The sequence below is a fragment of the Pinus tabuliformis genome, chromosome 3_2 (assembly GCF_031772625.1).
Source record: "Pinus tabuliformis cultivar Carrire ecotype Pingquan chromosome 3_2, CPIR1, whole genome shotgun sequence".
NCBI lineage: Eukaryota > Viridiplantae > Streptophyta > Pinopsida > Pinales > Pinaceae > Pinus > Pinus tabuliformis.
Window position 1 is genome coordinate 728,330,091 of NC_142302.1, and position 21,790 is coordinate 728,351,880.

The window sequence follows — 21,790 nt, forward strand, 5'->3', positions numbered from 1 at the left end:
GAATAGCTACAGAAGCAATACTGATGTCTTTGGAATTTGGGAGTCCAACATGCCTATCTACTACCTTCCTTTAGTAAATGTGATGCATGATTTTATCCATTTATGCTGTGCAAATTATGACCTGACACAAAGAGCAGTTATGGCTCCATCTGGCACTGTCCTCTTCCATATTACTCCTCAATCCATAAATGAGATGCTGAACTTTAAGCAAACTCAGCCTCTGGCTCCTCTCACCATGGGATTCTTACTTGAACAAGGTGCCAAATTGCCCAGTTCAGAGATAGCTAGAATAGCTCAATTATTCATGAAACCAAACTGCCAGCCCAGGTAGCCACCTCCTTTTAACCAAGTCTGGTTCAATGAAGCTGGTGTATTTATTACTGATATGATTTCATATATCTTGGGTTTCAAAACTAGTGAGCATATTGATGAAACTGTCTTAGTGTTGATGTCCATATTTACTCCCAGACAGCCCCCTGCTGTCAAGTATGATTATGCTTCCTTCATAGCTAATAAAATCCATGACCAATTGATGAACTTGGACATAGAAAGAGTGTTCAAATACACATCCTACATATATCATTTGTTGTTGTACTATCAACCTGATAGTTTCCAAATTTCTCTTAGAAGATTGGACCTCAAAGGAGAAAGGAGATTTGTAATTTTCTGGACCTCAGTATTTCATGAAGTCCATAACTCCCCTTATACATATTGTGAGTTTGTTGACCTGTTCATATATCCAGCTACTTCTCTATTATTGATAACTCCTCCTGCCAGACTCTCTGCTGAAATGTAGAAAATTCTACATCTCTCAAAGGACTACAGTATTGGTGACTTGTATTTTTACCAAAATCACACAGCGATCAGGATTTATGGTTGTGAATTACCCCCCTACAAGCTGCCAAAGTATGTCCCTATGAGACTCTTTGCCCTGGAATACTTCCAGCAATTTAGTAGTTCATATTTGACTCATTTCTATGGCGCTAGGAAAAAGGCACAGCTCAAGATAAGAAATTAATTGGGCCCTTTTATCTTCAATAAAAGGGAAGAATCCTGGGAAGAAGCAGATAAGATTTTGAGGGATCAACTTATGCTGAAACAAAGTTTTCATTGGTCACCATATGACCCTAAACATTTCATAAGTTTTAGAAGAGTCAAAAACAGGCTTACAGGATATGTTCACCACAAAATCCCTGAAATTGAACAATATGTTAATCAACAAGAATGGGTAGAAGGCACATTAGTAGAAGAGACTACTGAGGAAGAGAGACTAGAAAAGGCTATGAAAGGGCTTGAAAAAAGGATTGACCTGGACTCTTTTGGACAGGTATCCTTCAAGATGCCCCAGCACATAGGAGGTGACACATATTTTGCCAGGACTTCTCAACAACCATTACAAAAGGCTAGCACAGCATCAGCTAAAGGCAAAGAGGTAATAGGTGGGGAACAGGAAACAATGGCAGATCAGCTAGATACATCAAAGGAACAAAGCCAAGGGCAAGGTCCTTCAACACAGACAAAGGTACCTGAAATCCTGGTGTTACAAACCCCTCTCAATGAAGAAAGAGCCAAGAAAAGAGAGAGACAGGAAAAAACACCTTTAAGTGAATCAACAAAACAACAAGGGGAAAAGAGGCAAAAGTTAAATCCTTACTCTGAAGAGGAATTCTTAGGAGAGACAGCAGGCAACCTGAGAGCTGAGGAAAGAATTGAACAACAGATCCCTCCAATTTTGGAAACATCAGCTAGCTCATATCAACAAGAGCTAGTGGGGCATCATGGTGAAGAGGTCACATCCACCAAGCCAAAGAGCAAACAACAGAGAAAGAAAGGCTCGGATATCAAGAAAGCCTTTATTGAAATAAAGGCTAGAAATGACCCAATAAGGATCCAAATTTATAATCAGTTGTTGAGAACAGCCCCCACAAATCAACAAAGGCTAATGGCAGCCTATGATATTCAAGAAGGGAAAATGACCCTTAGTCACTTCAGGCCCACAATGCAGTAGCCTCAGTCAGCTGCTGATTATATCAGGACCAATCTGGAAGTTCTCTCTAAAGACATCCACCCAATGGACCAGATTGAATTACATAAACAAACTAGAGAAATGGTGTACTCCACCCTGGCAGACAAAGCATTATTAGCTCACAAATTGCAGAATTCATTGCACAATACCTCTGCCCAATTAGAATTGGAGAAGGCCTCCTCATTAGCCAAGGATAACAGGATCAAATCTTTGGAGGAAATTATTATTGAGCTGGGACATGATCCCAAGGATCCCAAGGGTATCCAGGCATTAATAAAGAAGAGATAAGAAGATATCGCAGCCCTCAGAAAGAAATTGAATTTTCCCATCACAATGCACCCTCAAACCACAAAGGTTGCACAGCAGAAAGAAGAGGAGGACGAATGAGAGATTAGCAGAAACAGAGAAGGCATTGTAGGAAGCACTACAAGGAAAGCAGGGAGTGTCGACCTCCCAGCCACTAGAAACAGCTCCAATAAGCACAACAGCTCCTCCTACAACTACAGTAGCAGTCCCTCCCACTGTCCCAACATCAACAGCAGGTACCTCAGCTTCAGCAACAACTACAGCAGCAACAACAACAGTACCAGATACCAGCCTGAGCATGGAAGAGATGATGAAGGAAATAAAGGCCTTAGAACTCCAAATGGCAGAGCTAAAGGAAGCTAAAGAAAAACTAGCCAAGTTAGAGGTGAATTATGATAAATCAAAAATGACTGTGGCTGAGAAAACAAGAGAGGTAAAGGCCTTGGAAAGTAAGGTAAAATCCTTGGAGAAAGACCTTACTCTTCATAAAACTCTGACAGAAATCAAAACAATTTTGTGGACCAAAATTGGCCAGTCCATCACTGATCAATGGAGATCAATACAGACTATCTATGAGCAAATTGAATTGATAGAAATAGCTCAAGCTGAGATTCAAAAGGCCAGAGCATTATTAGCAAACAAGCTTGAACAGACCAATAGACTAATTCATTTTTTGAACACTCATACCAGGGAACAACTAGCAGCTCTGAATATCAAGGACAAAACAGGCACCATTTTGACAGTGAAAAAGGTGCTGACCATGAGGAATTTTGTACAAAATCTAGAAAGAAAGTGCCAAGAAATGCAGACAGAAATAAATGCCTTTACAGATAAGTTCACAGTCTTGCAGAGCAAAGGGCTACCCAGCTTATTGACCAACAATCAAAGACTGTTGACACATGAACAATATGCTCATAGGGTAAATACCTATGTTACCAATCAAATTACAGCATCATCAAGCATTTCAGAAAACACAGTGCCTCCCTCTAGACAGAGCTTATATGACAAATTGGAAAATTTGTTCTACATTGAACATGAGATGACACATCTTTTTGAAATCCAACCCAATTACTACAGGTATAATGAATCTGATGAAACATTAATAAAACTACAAAGACACTAGTTTCCAACAGACCAATGGTGGCAGGGCATGTTGGAGGTTTTACCAAGGTAGTGTTGGCGCTAATTCTTTTTTGATTGTCTGCATTTAATCAAATTTAATGTGTGTGACACATATCATAAAAATGAAAATAGCGAGGAAGGAGTTCACGCCAAAATGCGTTAAGGCAGAATCGGGCACAGATGGAAGGTCGGGACAGCAACGCAGGAACGCGGAATAAAGAGACAGCTACCAGTCGACTAGTTGAGTCAAAAAGTCAAATATATTAGACCACCTAAGGTAGCCAATACAACGCAAGTTACTCCTGCATTCATTGCGCTCTGTTTTCAATGTCATTTACTGCCTTTGAAGAAGTAAATGGATGAAGTTAATGCTTGATATTTTCTTTATGAGATATTTTGTAACTCTTTTTATAAATACCTCCTCAAGATATGTATTGTTGTTGGTTGATGAATATCATTCTGGACCTGCGCTGCAAATTTTGAGAACTCTTCAGAATAAAGACTGTTGGAATGCTTTGCTGATGAACTTGCTGGTTGTGGAATTAATGGCAAAAGAATATGTTGCAAAATTCTCATGTTACCTCATGGATCAATAAGTCTTTTAACTTTTGTTTCACTGTTCCTGTGTTTATATATCATCTATATGTCATGTTCTAATTGTAGGAAAAAAGAATAACCCAAAATTTACTTGACTGTACTCCGTGTTCAATTCCTGTCAATTTTTATGTTTTCTTCAGGACTAGCATAGGCAGGAATTCTTGACTGCTCCTGTCTCCCTGGTTCTCACACTCTAAATATAATTAAGGAATTCTTAACTGCTCCTTGGTAATATTTATTCATTTTCCCTCTGTTATCATAATGAAAGATTCTTAATTTCCTTTCATTCCCTAACTTCATTTCATCTCATTCCAGCTTGAAAATTGTTCTATGTTTAATTATCTTGCTCTGTAGTTCCTCCTTTTGCCTAAGAAACCATACCCAGAAATTCATTTTCACTGACTCCATTAACCCAATGGTCTGAACTTCTCTTATTTTGCAGCCCTGTTCTATTGAATGTCACCTTCCAAACACCAAACAAATACTTGTGCTTCATAACTAACCTAACATATAGCAAAACAAATATAAATCATAACGAGAGAGCCCTCTCTGGTTGCAGATTGGCTAGAATCTACGGCCAAAAGACTGGTTAGTGGTTACCTCAGTCGTATTCCCTCCTTAGAATTTTCCTAGGAACAACCTGAGTGATGACATCATTGGCGACTCCACTGGGGAACTGAATGACTGTGTTTGTTACTGTTGTCTATTTTCTAAAGCTACAGATGGAGCCTAAAGTTAGCCAGGTAGCCTTTGAAACTATTTTTGTTGTGCATTTACAGGAGTAAATAAAAGCTACTTCAGTCAATCTCCAGTCTAGCTTTAGGCTTTAAACAATTGTCTCAGAAATTTGATTAGTTTCCTCTTGTTTTAAAATATCTTTAGGAAAATTCAAGACCCTAATAATTCATACTTTCCTAAGAAAGATATTTTCAAAAGAATCATCCTTCAAGTACCTCCAGAAAATACCAAAAATAGATTTAGAAGCTGGCTCCAAAGAAGAAAACTCGTTACACTAGATCAAATCCAGATCCTAATCCTCCAGCTATTTTTGAAAACCCTAACCTAATCTCCAAAACCCTACGAAGACAAGAAAGTCCAGAAAATACTGTTGATTTAAATCTTGATATACTTCAGCAAAACCTTACCAAATTTGAGCTTACTCCTGGAAAAGCAGCAGTCCTTTCTACTGTTGCTGCAACTACTTCTAGTTCGCCATCGTCACTTCAAAGCACATCTTCCACCCCCCATCCACTCCGTTCATCTCAGCTGGTATCCCTGTGCTTCCAGCTGTCCCATTTATACCTGTAAATATGGCAAATTGATATGCTCCTCTGCAGTTGCCTGCAAATCCAGGGGCTATACCTCAAGACTATCAAGGAAAAATTACATATTTTGATGGTACTGGCTCCTATACAGCCCAACAACACAATAAGAAAATGATGGAATACTTTGAGAACTATGAAATTGATGACAACGATGTCAGAATGAAAATTTTTGTCCAAAGCTTAACCGATGATGTAAGGACCTGGTTTAGAGCACTTGTTGCAAACACAATTGCTGATCCGGATGCCCTTTACCAAACCTTTTTGAACAGATGGGAAAAGAAGAAGGACCCATTGCATTTCTTGTCCGAATATGAGAGTTTAAAAAGAGGCCCATAAGAAACTTTCCAAGACTATTGTGTTAGATTCAACAATGTGTACAACGTTATTCCTCAAAACCTTAGACCTCCACCTGACTTAGCCTTAATCAAATTCCCTGATGGATTTGATTCTGATATGGCATATAAGCTAAGGGAAAGAGCTCCTCCAAGCTTAGAAGACATGCAGGGCATAGCTGTTAGTGTAGAGGCCAATCTGATCTCTAAAAGAGCTAGAGCCAGAGCTGAGAGAAGGACTCCCTTCAAAGAAGAGCCTTCTGCATTTGAGCCAAAACTTGATGTAATCATCAAAGGAATGGATAAATTAGGTGATAGAGTGGAGACCATTGAAAGAAAATCTTCTTGGGAAGGTCAACCAAGCAACACCACTAGAAATCCAAACTTTAGAAAAAATCAAAATCCTAACACCGAGAAAGCTGGCCCTGATCAGAATATCAGACCTCCATTTCAAGAGAACTATGCCGAAGCCTCAACCTCTAGTGAGCCAACAGAGGATGCTCAAATCAACCTAATGGGTCTGAATAGTGAACAACAAATATTTTTAACCCAAGATGACCAAGAAGCTCATAATTTCAACCAATTCCAAACCAAATCTGGTGAATCATTTGATTTCAGAGAGGGATATGATGCAGCTATCTATGAAGTCCATAAACAATACAAATTGAGAAGCAGAACGGTAGATGTGCCTGAACCTAGCAAGCTAAAAGATGCCAAACAGCCTAAAAAAGCAAAGGATAAAACTGCCCTGACAGAACTCCCTGCTGAAACAGACCTCAACCCAAAACAACCTACGGTTGAGGACATATCAGACTTGCAGCCATCAAGTGATCGGCCATCCACATCCTATCCTCTAAAGAAAAATGTAAACAGCCCTCCTGAAAATAATTTTAAAACAGATCCAGTTTCAAACAGCAATTCTGGTAGACAAAAAACCACTGAAAACACAGCAGAAAAGGAAAACCTTGCTGCCCGGAATACAAAAATTCAAGTGGAAAAACCTTTCAACCTAGAAACAGAAATAGGCAAGTTAAAAATAGCCATTCCACTGTCCGAATTGGCTAAACATGAGGTTTACAGAGAACAAATCAGCAGGTCACTTCAGATATCAGAGAATAGAGATGCAGTCAATGTTTTAGATGACCAACCAGAATTGATTTTTGGTCCTGAGGTAAATGGTAAAATAGTAGATGGAGGGGTCCCTCCATTCTATGTAAGCTTAAACATTCATGACAAAGTGTTGCATAATGCAATGTTTGATTCGGGAGCTTCCCATAATCTGATGCCTAAATCTGTGATGGAAAGATTGGACCTAGATATCACAAGGCCATACAAGGACTTGTTCTCATTCGATTCTAGTCAGGTCAGGTGTCTAGGCCTTATCAAAGATTTGTGTGTATCTCTAGTACAATACCCTGCCAAGACTATTTTAATGGATGTGGTGGTAGCTGATATCCCACCAAAGTATGGAATGCTTTTGTCCAGATCTTGGGGTGCAAAACTCCAAGGATCTTTGCAGCTAGATATGTCTTATGCCACCATTTCAGTCTTTGGCCAGCCAAAGAGATTGTACCGGGAAACACTGATGAAATATGTGGTCGGAAATCAAGAGAAACCCCAAAACTTCCCCATTTTCTCTATACATTCGGATATGGATTCGTTTATCTTATACAATGCTGAGATGTACCCCAAAACTGATGGCAAGTTACTAGAATTAGCACAAGCAAGAAACATAAATGAGCAATCTAGTGCTCAAGATAAAAAAAATTGTTGAAGTGATTGATGCAACAAACAAACAAGACATACCATATTTTTAATTAATGGAAAAACCTGTGAGCAATTTTTGAAACCGACGTTTCGGACTTGCTAGGTGAGTCCATCATCAGGGTAATGAGATCTGCATTTTGAGAAAGAGAGAGTCAAGAAAATGAGAACCTATTAATAGAAGGATGGATAGATAACCTAGGTTTGGAGAGGTCGGCTTGATTTTCAACAATTTATTAATAAATGGATAAATAAATTTTTAATTTTGATTAATAATTTTAAACCTATATTAAAGTAATTTTTTTTTTTTTTTTTACTAGATTAATTTGACCTAATATTAAAAATAAAATTAATTTAAACTAAATAAAATCAATTTAATAAATTAATTAATTAATTAAATTAATTTTAAATTTGAAACTATATTAATTCATTAATTAATTAATTAATTAATTTTTAAATTTAGTTTAATTAATAAATTTAATTTTTTTTAATAAAATAAATTCACTTAAATTAATTTGGCCTAAATTAAAAATAAAATTATTAAAAACTAACATACCATATCAGTTACAAAATCCAAATCTGCCCATTAAGACAGTTTCCAAAACTCCTCATCCTAGTGGTAATCAAGAAATCTTATGGTACTTAGAGTTTGATGGGTCAGTGAATAAGTTAGGAGCAGGGGCAGGGATTTGGGTACACAACATGCAAAATGACCATGCTCAAGGACATGCATATAGGCTGAATTTTAGATGTACAAACAATATGGCCGAATATGAAGCCCTTTTGCTGGGACTCAAACTGATTAGAAGTTTAGGGGCGACTAAGATTTCAATTCTAGGAGACTCAGATTTGATTATCCAACAGATAAAAGGAAACTTTGTTACAAATGATCTTAGGCTAAGAGCTTATAGAGGGGCAGCAATTGAAATACTCAACACCTTCTTAGAATCACAGCTCACCAAAATTCCAAGAAATCATAATTTACATGCGCATAGTTTGGCAACTTTTGCCAGCACTTGCAAGCTGCCATTTGAGCCTAATCACCACTTCACTGCTGAAATTAAACACAGACCTGTTGTCCCAGATAATGTCAAAAATTGGCAAGTGTTTGAAAATGACACACAAATCAATAATTTCTTGACTTTGAAAGAGGAATTCTCAAGCACAAACATAGACACAAGCACCATTTGTGATCAACAGCAAATAGACAAAATTGAGAAAAATATATCAGCTGAAATAGAAAATCACATCTTGCATCCAACAATCTTTACAAACAAAAATTTACAAGAGCTGAAACAAATGGACCTTGATGAAATTGCTGAGGGAGAATCTGAAGTAATTGAGTTGAAAGATAACTTTCTGCCCACAGGCTTGACTCCTTTGGAAGATATATTTGATTCAAATGACATACCAAGAAAGCCAAAAATGCAGCCTGTAAATGCAGAAATTGAAGACTGTAATATAGGGACTGCACAGAATCCTAAAATGATAAAATTGTCCAAAGCCTTGCCTCCAAATAAAAAACTGAAATACATTGAGCTGTTCAAAGAGTTTCAAGATGTCTTTGCATGGAGCTATGAGGACCTCAATTCCTATGATACTTTTGTCATCCAACACACAATACCTTTAAAAGAAAATCAAAATCCTTTTAAACAAAAACTTAGAAGGGTTAATCCAATCCTCCTTCCTCTCATTGAAAAGAAAGTCAAAAGAATGTACCAAGCTGGAATCATTGCTCCTATTAGATTTTCAGAATGGATTTCAAATCTAGTGCCTAGTAGAAAGAAGATGGGAGAGATAAGACCGTGTGTTGACTTAAGAAATCTGAATAAAGTGTCTCTTAAAGGCCACTACCCCTTACCTAAGATGGATCACATTTTACAAAGGGTAGCGGGAGCTTCTAGGATCTCACTATTAGATGGATTTTCAGGATTTAATCAGATCTTAGTTCACCCAGATGATCAAGATAAAACTGCCTTTACAACACCATGGGCGACCTTCAAATATGTAAAAATGACTTTCGGACTTAAAAATGCAGGGGCCACATTTCAGCGAGCAATGGACATAGCCTTTGCAAAAGAGATCCATGATTTTCTAGTCATATATCTTGATGATCTCACCACCTTTTCCAAATCAGATCAAGAACATTTAGAACATTTAAGGCAAGTGTTCCTAATTTTCAGAAAATATGGCATATCATTGAACCCAAAGAAATCATTATTCAGCCTAGAAGAAGGAAAACTCCTAGGTCACATAATTTCAAAAGATGGCATTGTTACACAAAATATTGTCACCATGACTATTTGCAGTCAGTATGGGTCTATCATCATTCATATTGTCCTCCTTAGCAAGTCTCAAACCTCAGCTCTGCATGTCAAGCTTTGAAAATGAGAGAAAGACCTTAAAAATCAATAAAGCTCTGGTTCCACACTTTCTCTCACTGTTGTCTGCGGTCCTGCACCCCTTGTTCATGTTACCTGCGGACCTGCCCACTCTGTCTCTAAAGGAGTGGGTGCAGACCCCTGTGAAAGTCAAAAAGGCGCAAGTTTATTCTTAAAAGCACACTTGTGGTTAATTTTGGATGATTCTAGAAGGAATCTTGACTTGGATGGTTCACTCCTAGGTGGTTCATGCATCCCAAAACTAAAGGAGCTAATCCCTTGATGAGAGGATCTTATCCCTTTGAAGGAGGGCTTTATCCCTTTGAAGGTGGACCTAGTAACTTCCCTCCATTGCACTATAAATTAAGGCATTGGGCTGGTTGCTAGGGAGGTTAGAAGCTGAACATTTTTTAGGGTAAATGTTGTTGGAATTGAGACTTCCTAGTTAAGCTTGAGAGGAGAGATTACACACCTTTTGGATTCATTAGGAAGAGAGTGAAACTTGTCAAAGTAGAGGAGATTCTTGCTGAACCCTGGGAGGAGCTTGTATAGCATCAAGGCACCAAGGTTGTAAAGTTATTCTTTGATTTAAGTTAATACAATTGGATTCATTTTTCTCAACAAATTGTCTTATGTGATTTGTTTCATGAATTCCTTGATCATCATGATAAATATGATTTATTATATTGGTTTTTTAGGTGCTATTTAATGTGTGTGCTTGTTTGTGTTTTCAGATTCTTTACAAGGAAGCTCATTTGGATCAACGAAGCGTGGCTTCCATAAACTTGCACTGGACCCAAGGTAGGCATAAAACACTTGTTTGCCTTTATCTATAAATTGCATATTTAGAGAAAGATAGAATTTATTTAGTTTTCTTGTCGCTAGATATCATTAGATACTAGGGAGGTCGGCCTTGTCCACAAGAACGGCTTATTTGGCAGACAAAATGGCGACTCCACTGGGGACTTGAATTTTTTATTTTTCCTTTGCTTTTACTTTGACTTGAGAAACTGTGTTTTTTGTTTCTATTTTTGGCTTGATGTGTGTGGGATTGGGTAGGTTTAGTAGATCTTGAATTATTTTTTGTTTTTCATACTTTTGGGAGAGGACTACACCCTCTGCTTGTAACACAGTGCGGACCTATCCGCACTTTTGCTTTACACACAGAGCGGTCCCACACCTGGGTACACTAGGAGCCTGTGGACCCTGTCACAATTTTGAAAAACTTAAGATTTTCTCTTTTAGTGAGCTTAGGATTTGTTTAGGTGTTTTTAGCCTCTGCCCAGATATGCACGTGACTTGTCAGGAACTTTTCTTAGGTTAATTCCATTGGCATTAGGGTTTTAGGTGAAATTCCTAGAAGTTTTGGTTGTCAGGCTTGATTTTTATTTTGGTCTTGTAGTAGCTCAGAGCTTAGAAGCCTTAGAAGCCTCAGATCATCTTGGTTTTTACTGGCCTTCTTATGAGTCTGACCATTTTGTAAAATCTACCTTTGTTGAGGAATCCATCTTGTGTTTCTCTTTGCGAATCTTTGAAAAGACTTGTGTTGGAAGTTTTGGATTTCATTTTTAGAAAAGAAAACAAATTTTGGTTGTTTTTTCACTGATTTGTGATTCTGGACAAATTATTCCTTAGTTTGCTTATAGCTAAGTAAAAAATCCTTGAAAAGAAATCTTGTAAGCTTTTACTTCAAATAGTTTTTAGAATTTATAGATCTCAAGATTAGATTTTTCCATAGTTTTAAGTGTTTTATAAAAATAAAAATAAAAATATCTTTTGAAAAAGTTTGTTTTAGTAGTATTTGAGTGTTTGAAAAGAAAGGGAAATTTTCGTGAGCATAACTAGTTGTCTCGTTTTTTAGTGTATTGGAAAAGAAAAAAAGCTCTTCTTTTGATTTGTTTGTTAAGGAAAGATTTGTTTTACAAGCATTTGCATTCTCAACTCTTTCCTAGCTAGAAATTCATTGAAGGAAAAAGATTGCTTATCATAATAAGTGCATTTTTTAGTGATTTGGAGTTGAGTCTTCACACCATAAGTTTCATCTCCGCACCTTTTGACTTAAGAAAAAACCAATAAAAATAACGCTTAAAGTAAAATCTATCTAGTAATCTTTTTATTTCTAGGGCTCTTTATCACCAACATAGATTAGGCTAGTATCTTGGAGTAGGGAGTAATTAACTCTCCAAGATAGTAAAACAAACAAGTAGCTATATCTTGTGGTAGGAGATAAATTCCAATTGTTACATCTATGCTCTGGGAAAGCTCCTCCTAAAGGAGAAGCACGAGATCATATCTGAACCAGTGTGGGAATCAATCCTTCCTCATTAGCAACGATAGAAGATATTCACGTATTAAAAACGGTAAACCTCGGATTAACCATTGTCGAGGAGCCTGGGGTCACTTGTTGGTAAACCTTGGATTATGTCAAAGAGCCTTCAAGGGGATTGAGCTTGTTACTCTGCCCTTGCGTGCGTATCGGATCGTAGACTGTTCCCCCAGGTATATTTTTTTCCGTTGGTAACCATAGTGACCATATTCTATAGGATTCTTTCCTAAGGTGATAGTGGAGGGAAGATCCCACTGTACCTGGAGCAGACATCGGCTAGACTCACTTGGATTTTCTGGGGGCTTCTCTTCACTCGAGACAGTTTAGTGGAGAAACTTATGCCAGTCTATTCATTAAGCAGGTTGCCGAGGTAACTGTTCCAACCGCCATTTCTGTATTGAATTCTGCGACGTTGGATTTCATCACCAACTAGTGTTTTTGTTACAGAAAGTTACTGTTTGTGTGTGGTTTGATGTCCTAGATTCTTTAGGCATGTGATTCAAAATTGTTTGGTTCTTTAGAGGCTTTAGGTGGTTTTCATTAATATTTTTCTTTGTTTGCATGTGAAGTAGTTAAAATATTTAATCGTGGCTAAATTACCAAGGAAGTCCCGTAGAATTCGGGGCCAACCTCCTGAGTTTTCACCGAGCCAGCCTGAAGGGCTACAAGCCCTTGTAACTCCTAGAGACAGTAGATTTGGGTCACCTAAAGAAGGAGAGTCTTCATTGGTTGTACATCCTGATTATCAAGCTCTACTAACAGATTATAATCCACAATCTATTTCATTTTCCGAAGTTACTGTTAGTTTTTCATCTACTAGTGATTTAGCAGAGGAACCTGAAATATCTTAACCTGAAACTGAATCTGCTGCTACTCCAACATCAGGATTTGCCTCTCCAACTTCCAGTGGTCCTGGTTCACCCAGGGTAGAAAGAGTCATTACCCAAAATCTTCCTTCTAGACTTATTGCTATTGAAGAACTTGTTACTCCGGAAGAAGGTATCCCTATCTCTAAAAATCAATCAGCTATAGAACTTAGGGAGCATGAATCGATCTTTTACAGTCCACCTAGGAGCAATGCTTGGTATCTTTCATTGACCAATTTTTTGGAAAACCCGGGACTAAGTTTTTCACCACCTCACATTCCTTTTCACCCAACACCTAGAGGTTATTATCCTCTGTTAAATATGTCAAGACAGTCGTCCATGTTTTCTCAATCTCCATAAACCTTCTTATACGGCGGTCCTTCTGCTCCCTCTAGGTATCAGTCACTTACTAGTACTTTTTCGGGAGCATCTCCTCAACCTATTGAACACGGGTTATTAACTGGTAATAACGGAACTAAGCCGTTGAGTGTAGAAGATATTCTTATGATGTCAGGTACTATTCCTAATCCGCAACCCCAAGGTGGCCAGTTACCGCCTGGGGGGCAGCCTCAAGGTCCTCAATTATCACCTGGGGGGCAAACTCAAGGTACTCAATTTCTGCCTAGGGGGCAACCTCAAGGACAGTACATACCTACGGGACAATACATTCCTCAAGTTCAACCCCAGACTCAGTATGTACCTCAAGGTCAACCCCAGTATCAGTACGTGCCTCAAGGTTATGAACCTCAAGGTCAGTACTCAACCCAAGGTTTCCAACCACCTTTCGGTCAATCATTTGTTCAGGGAGCTAGAAATGTACCTTTGAATTATCAACCCTACCCTCAACCCGGTTATGGTCCTCAATATTCTCAACCTGCTATGGGTCCGTACCCCAGAATGAATTTAGTGTGGGATCCATCTCAATCTCAACAGATCTTGCAACCGAATGTGCAGTTGTCATCTCAATTTGGACAACCCTTGGTTTCTGGTTCAACCCAGCAACCTGTCTAGTCTACTATTCAAACTTCTGCACCTTCTGTAGTTTCTCAGCCTGGGCCTAGTATGCCTCGTACTCCGCCTCAAACGACTGTTGCAACTGCTGCAACATCTATTCAATCTACCCCACCTACTTCTGGAGTATCGACAGCTCCAGTTTCTACTGTTCCTGTATCAACTCCTCAAGCATCTTTACCTCAGTCTGGATCCACAATTCAGACTTTGGTTCAAATGCCTGTAGGACAACCTGGTCCAAGTACGGTTATCACAAGTCAACCTCAATTTACTTATTAACCGTACCAGGGACAGTACCAATTCGGTCCTGATGTGTAGCAGCCAGTCTATCAGTATCAACCGTACCTTGGATATACATATCATCAACCTCAACAACCCCAGTACGGTGCGGTTAATCCTGGTTTTTCGGGAGGATGTAATATCCCAAATGCAATTCCAATTCCTAGTTATCCTGGATATCCTCCTCCTAGGGCTGGTCTCATGACCAAGGGTTTCAGGGACCCTAATCGTCAGTTACTGTTCATTGCAACTTTGGACTTGCCTGACTTGTCGCACCTTACGAACGATCCAATTAACTATCTTCCGTTTTGGCCGCCAATGCTGAATAAGTTGCCTAGTGATATTCCTAAGTTTGAAGGCAAATCAGGAGAGGACCTGTCGAACCATGTGATGACTTATCACCTCTGGTGTGTCTCTAACTCCATTTCAGATGATTCAATCTATTTAAGGCTTTTTCAACGCACTCTAATTGGTCTTGCGGCCAAGTGGTACATTGAGTTACCGCGAGCCACTTTTTATAACTTTAGTCAGTTATCTACTTTGTTTTTAACTCATTTTCAGTTGCTAGTTAGATATGACAATGGAACGGAATTAATAACTTCATTAAAATAGTCAACATCCACTTACATTTCAAATCATATTCATGAATGGATACGTCGACGGTGTTTAGTGAAAGTTTTTATTCCGGATCAGATCTTAGTTGAATTCTTTGTCAAATCTTTATTACTGAAGATCACTGAGGATGTAGCTAAGGCAGGAGTCATTACTGAAGAGCAAGTAATTGCTCAAGCTTAATACCTTGACTTAGTTTATATGCAGTCAGGTACATTACATGAGAAAATCCCCGACCCTCCTAAACAAAATCAAATAACTACAACTCCTTCAGGGTCTCATGCCGTTGATGGTATGATTGGTACGGTTAATACCAAAAGTAAGAAGAAATCTTCCAAGAATTCTTCTCCTATCATAACTTTACCAGATTCCCCGACAGGAGATTCTTCCGCGGAAATTTCTGCCGATATTCATGTTGTAGAGTCATCTACGGCGAAATCAAAATCCAGCGATAAAAAGAAAGGGAAGAAGAAAAATAAAACATATAAAAATTCGAAAGAGAAACCAGAAAAAATGAAATCTAATGATGAGAAACGCAAACCTCGTTATCCTTGTCTCATTTGTGATGAAGAGCATTTTACAAGAGACTGCCCTCATCGTGCAGAAGTTGCGAAAATCGTGAAAGGTTCCCAAACGCCTGCTGTTTTGAAGGATTCTTTTCCTAGTCAAGACAGTAAGATGATAGGTTCTTCCTCAAATGCCTCTGAAGAACCCATAATGATGATGTCCCATGTTAGGATTGTGACTCGATCGCAAGATTATGGAAGTAAAAGTCCTATTGGTGGTAAGGAAGCAGAATCTTCTAATTCGAACCCATCAACTTCAACTACCGGTTCTGATCCACTACAGATCGAGAAACCTAACCTAGACTTAGTAATCAAACCACCCACCAAGGGTATACTTCGAAAGTCAGCTTTCAATCCACATGCAAGAGTGCCTCAGAACTATAACATTGTTGAAGATTTGGTTATTTCACCTTCAGCAATGTCGGCTTTGGAGGTGCTACAATCATGCCCATCACAGCGTAAATTGCTATTGTCGGCTATAGGAGCTGTTGATGTTTAGGACTCGAACCTTATAATTTTCGATCTAGAAAATAGTACACCTCGCTTACCTCATCAAATGGCTTTCCAGATTCCAGTGTTAGTCAAAAACAGACCTTGTTATAGGACTATGATTGATGAGGGAGCCTCAACGTGTATTATGTCGATCCAGTGTTGGAGATCGCTTGGTTCTCCTACACGTAATGAATCCCTGACGATTATAAAGGCCTTTTATGGCCGTGGGTTCCATCCTTTTGGCATTCTACAGGATTTACCTATAGGGGTTAAAGGAAAAATTGTTAATCTAGATGTGGAGGTGGTTGATGCCCCTCTAGATTACAACCTTCTCTTGGGTCGTAGTTGGTCTTACGCTATGACAGCTGTTGTTTCATCGGTCTTTTGGCTTATAAAGTTCCCTAATAATGGAAAGATCATAAATACAGACCAGCTGACTTACTTTTCATCCGACCCAGCCTCTTAAGTATTCAACATGTCGGCAAAACAACTATCCCTTATAAGGATGTTGGAGTGGAACTAGTCAAAGATTCTGGTTTACTAGGAACTTTTTCTTTTCCTCCTATCAACGTATCATCTTCTACTGCAACCATTCATATGATTTCATCTGACACTATTGTTTATGATGATCCTTGGATCGTACCTTCCGAATCTAAGATAGATTCATTTGGTGATGTTATGCCTTTGAGTCCATATGAAATTGTGTATCAGGTCGTGCAGTCGTTTTCCGACCCTTCTTCAACCGAAATTGACTTAATGAATGTGGTCCATGAAGAATCACTTTCAACATCAAACTCAAATTCAACAGCATTTTCCGAACTTATTTACATTGATGAGAAAATTCGTGAAATCCTGTGTGTTGATGATTTACCATGGGAAGATCTTCATCATAGATCTTCATTTTTATCTGAGATTGATCACTTTGAAAATGATTTTCATCTATTTTTACGATTGATTATGTCAAGGAACCTCAAAATCCAATGAAAAATCTTGATTCCGAGTTAAATTTGGGAAATATTTCTCGAACTATTCCTATTGACATTTTGGTTAAGCCTGGAATTGTTGAAAACATTCATATAGGTGCCTCTTGTACGAAAAATGAAATTCAAACATATAAGGCCCTATTTCAAGAATTCAACGACGTGTCTGCCTGGTCATATGAGGAAATGCCAGGAATTGACCCAGCAATTGTTGTTCATGAAATCAAAACTTACTCGGATGCTAAACCCGTCCGGCAACGTTTGCGTCAGATCCACTCGCGAAAAGTTGCTGCTATTAAAGCAGAAGTTGAAAAATTACTTAAAGCAGGTTTCATTTATCCAATTCCGTTAACGGATTGGGTATCGAATATTGTTCCTATTAACAAAAAGCAAGGAACAATAAGAATATGTATCGATTATAGGGATATTAATCGAGCCTGTCCAAAAGACAATTACCCAACTCCCTATATCGATCAAATCATTTATGATTGTGCCGACAGTGAAATATTCTCCTTCATGGATGGTTTTTCCGGATACAAGCAAATAAATATTCTACCTGCTGATCAACCAAAAACGGCTTTCATTTGTCCATGGGGGACATTTGCTTATTGCAAATTACCTTTTGGGCTCAAGAACGTCGGGGCAACTTTTCAAAAAGCCATGTCTTACGCGTTTCATGACATCAATCACATTGTGCAACCCTATCTCGATGATTTACCTGCTCATACATTACATCGAGTTGATCATCTCATCCATTTACAAGAAATCTTTATGAGGTGTAAGCATTATCGAATTAGGTTGAATCCACACAAGTGTGTTTTCTGTATAGAAATGGATCGGTTACTGGGGTTTGTTGTTTCGAAAGCCAGTGTTTGCGTCGATCCCTCGAAGGTTGAAGCTATTGTCAAATTGCCTCCTCCTTCGAGTCTTCGCCAACTCCAAAGTTTGCAAGGGAAAGCAAAATTTTTACGTCGATTCATTCCTAAGTACGTCGAGATCACAAAGGGTTTTACCAGGTTGTTGAAGCAGAATACTCCATTCTTTTGGGATGAGATAGCTGACAAATCTTTTGATGCACTAAAACACGCGTTGACCCATGCACCGTTATTGCATCCTCCCAACTACAACCAGGACTACTTCTTATATCTCGCCATCTCACATTCTACCATTGGAATGGTGTTAGTTCAGGAAGATGAATTCAGTAGTGAACATGTGATATATTACCTTAGTCGAACTTTAAATCCAACTGAGCTAAAATATTCACATGTGGATAAATTGGCATTGGCAGTTGTTCAAGCTGTCCAATGTTTTCGTCATTACATTTTACTACACAAAATTATAGTAATTTCCGATTGCAACCCTATGATCTATATTTTGACCAAACAATTGCTAGGGGGAAAGTAATCCAAATGGATTGTGATCCTGTAGGAGTTCGACTTGGAATTTGAAAAGTCTAAGTTGAAGAAATCTTTAGTTTTTGCCGAGTTGACGTGTGACTTCCCACGTGCTGACACGGAAACAGTGGCGGAGGAGCCCATTGCGGACGAATCCTTGTTTCTAATCAGCACTTTAGATCCATGGTATGGGGATATCATAGTTTATCTCCAAACCCAATCCTTTCGGTCAGAAATATCAAGATCAGAACGTCCGAAAATATGATTCCAGTCCCAACAATTCAAAATTATTGGAGATACACTTTATCGTCGTGGGGCGGATTCTGTTTTCCAACATTGTTTAACTCATGAGGAAGCTAAAAGGGTTCTAAATGACTGTCACTCTGGAGCGTGTGGCGGTCATATGTTTGGGTTTGCCACAGCCCAAAAGATATTGCGTGCTGGCTATTTCTGGCCGTCTTTGTTTAAAGATTGTATTAACGTGGTCCGAAAATTCCACAACTGCCAAATTTTTTATCAAAAGATGCACGCTCCACCTGCTCCTGTCCACCCTATAATTGTCTTCGGTCCTTTTGTGAAATGGGGTATCGATTTTATTACATGTAACCCTCACTCGGCCGGGGGGCATGCATATATTATGCTTGCGGTAGATTATTTTACCAAGCGGGCCGAGGCGATGCCTACATTTGAGGCAGACGGCAAAACTGCTGCGATTTTTGTGTTCAATAATATAATTGCTAGGTTTGGTGTTCCATAAGAAATTATCACTGATCATGGGCATCATTTTCGAAATATTATGATGACTGAACTTACAGACCAACTTGGCTTGCGTCACGATAATTCAACTCCATATTATCCACAGGCTAATGGTCTGGTTGAAGCCATCAACAAAGTTCTAGTCATCATGATCCGATGAATCATTGGAATTCATAGGTCGAATTGACATAACATGCTATTTTCAGCGCTTTGGACGTATTGAACCTCAGTAAAAATGTCAACCGGTTTCACTCCTTTTCAACTAGTTTATGGTCTAGAAGTTGTGTTACCCATTGAATGCGAAATCTCGTCATTGCAAATGGCCATCGAATTACTTCCAGCCACTTCCGAAGAGGAAAAACATTTGTTATACTTGGCTCAGCTAGATGAGAATCAACGTGATGCTGCATTATCAATAGAAACTCATGCCAAACGTATTAAATCTCAGTATGATCGAAATGTTACCCCTCGTAATTTTTCGGAAGGAGACATAGTCTTATTGTATGATCAAGCAAATGATAAATTAGGGGCTGGAAAATTCATACCCATGTGGCATGGTCCTTATGTTATTAAGCGAAAGCTGGCAAAAGGGGCCTATGAATTGGTAGACTTTGACGGGGTCTCTTTAGGTAAACCCAGAAATGGTCTTTACCTGAAGAGGTATTATGCTTAAATCTGGGTGTGGAGATTTTTAGTTAGGTTAGTTTTCTTTCTAGCTGGTGTGTTTTAGATTAAAAAGTGTGCTTAGCTTAGAGAGTGTTTTTTGTCATGATTCCTGCTTATCTCAATTTTACTCTTGATATTGCAGATGTTGACGCCTCTCCAAACATACATTGGGTTTGTTGATGGTGCTTGTCGTAATACACGGAACATTTCTTCTGCAACTTGGGTTATCTATTCGCCCTTTGATGAGTTGGTCTCTATGCATGGGGTAAGCCTCAGTCAAACAACGAACAACATTGCCGAGTATAGTGCAGTGATTGAGTTATTATCTGAATCTATCTCATTTGGGATTCAGAGTTTGATAGTGAGGTTAGATTTTGAACTCGTTGTGTTACAGCTTAATAGAGTGTATGCCATTAGAAATCCAGTGTTATTGAGATTATTTTTGACAGTTCGTCTCTTGGAACGTGAATTTGATTATATTGAATATCAGCATATTCCAAGATATTTAAATACATTAGCAGATGCAATTGCTTCTCGAATGTTAAGTAGACATTTGCAATAATCATACAAGTAAATTTAAAAACATTCCATAACATGTTTTACAAGATAAGCCGGTAATATTGATATAGTATAGCATATAAGTGTGTCAAATATACATCTTCTTCGATCATAGGTTAAAAACACCTTATGATCGACAAAAATGATAGTACAAAAAGCAAAAATGTCATATGTGCCTACAACAGGTGATCATCCTATCATTGGTGATGATCACGATAAGAAACCACTATACGGGCCACCCTACAAAGGAACCTCCTGAAAGGTCTTGGGACCCCAATCACATAGCGCTGTAACCTAAGAGGAATGTCATCTATGCTGGTCTCCGGAATGTCTGCTGTCAAACGCTCTAGATGACTCTCCAATTCGGCCAAGGTCTCTGTAGATTCGTCTTGTGGGGCTGGTGCTGCTGCAGCTGGTTGTTTCCTCTCATAGGGCTGGAGAGTGGCTGGTCGCCGTGGACCTACATCTGCATTTGAAACTTTTACTATCAATTTTGGGACGAGATAAAAACAAAAAAAAATTAAATTAGAAAATGTTGAAAATGATTTTACTTGAGTCATCCCATTGCTCTCCTGGTGGAAGAGCCATGTCTAGGTCACCACGATAATCTACCCCAGCATAAGGAAAGTCCTGAATAGAAAAAACTTGGTTCTCCAACCAATGAAAATACTTAGGAGTGAATCGAACGACTTTTTCTCCCTCCTCAGGATGACGGGCCATAAATGCAACCCAGCGCATCAGTTTGGGCTCTCGGGGAAGTCCAGCTCCAACGGTAAGATGCTGTGGGACCAACATTGGGACCCTCTCCAGACCAAAGCTCACAACTAAAGCACCATATCCAAAGGTCTTCAGTTGTCCATTATTTTCTCTAGTCAGTTGCCCTTTTATATTAGCCAACACAACCTCGCACCAATTGAAGATGGTGCCTCAAAAGTAGTCTACTGCCATCCGCATTTGGGATCCAGTGGATATATGTAGTGTTGTGCTTCCGCAGAGCCTGGTAACAGTAAACGCAATCACTTTGAGCTCAAGAAGGGATATGGTTTTGATATCTATCCCTTTGTCTCTAGTTTGGTCGTTGCAGAACTCTAGCCGGAGGCTATCGATAGACTGGCCACCTAGCCTAGTCCCAAATAGAGTCAAATGTTCACCTCTCTTAGGCAAACTAGTCAAAAAGTAAATGTCTTCCGGCTCCATTTCGAGCTGGTGACCACCAATAAAGAAGCACTGGTCCTGTATATTCCATCTGTCTACCAGCCACTGCAAAAAGTCCACCTAGGCCCTCATGCCAGGTATGGCCCAGAATTTGTATAAACCGCATGCCTTCAATGCATCAATCGAAGGTTGATGATTAATCGCAGTGAGATATACATCCTCGTGCTCCCGTTCCCACCAATCAAGCATGATGTATACCCTATATTGAATTAAAAG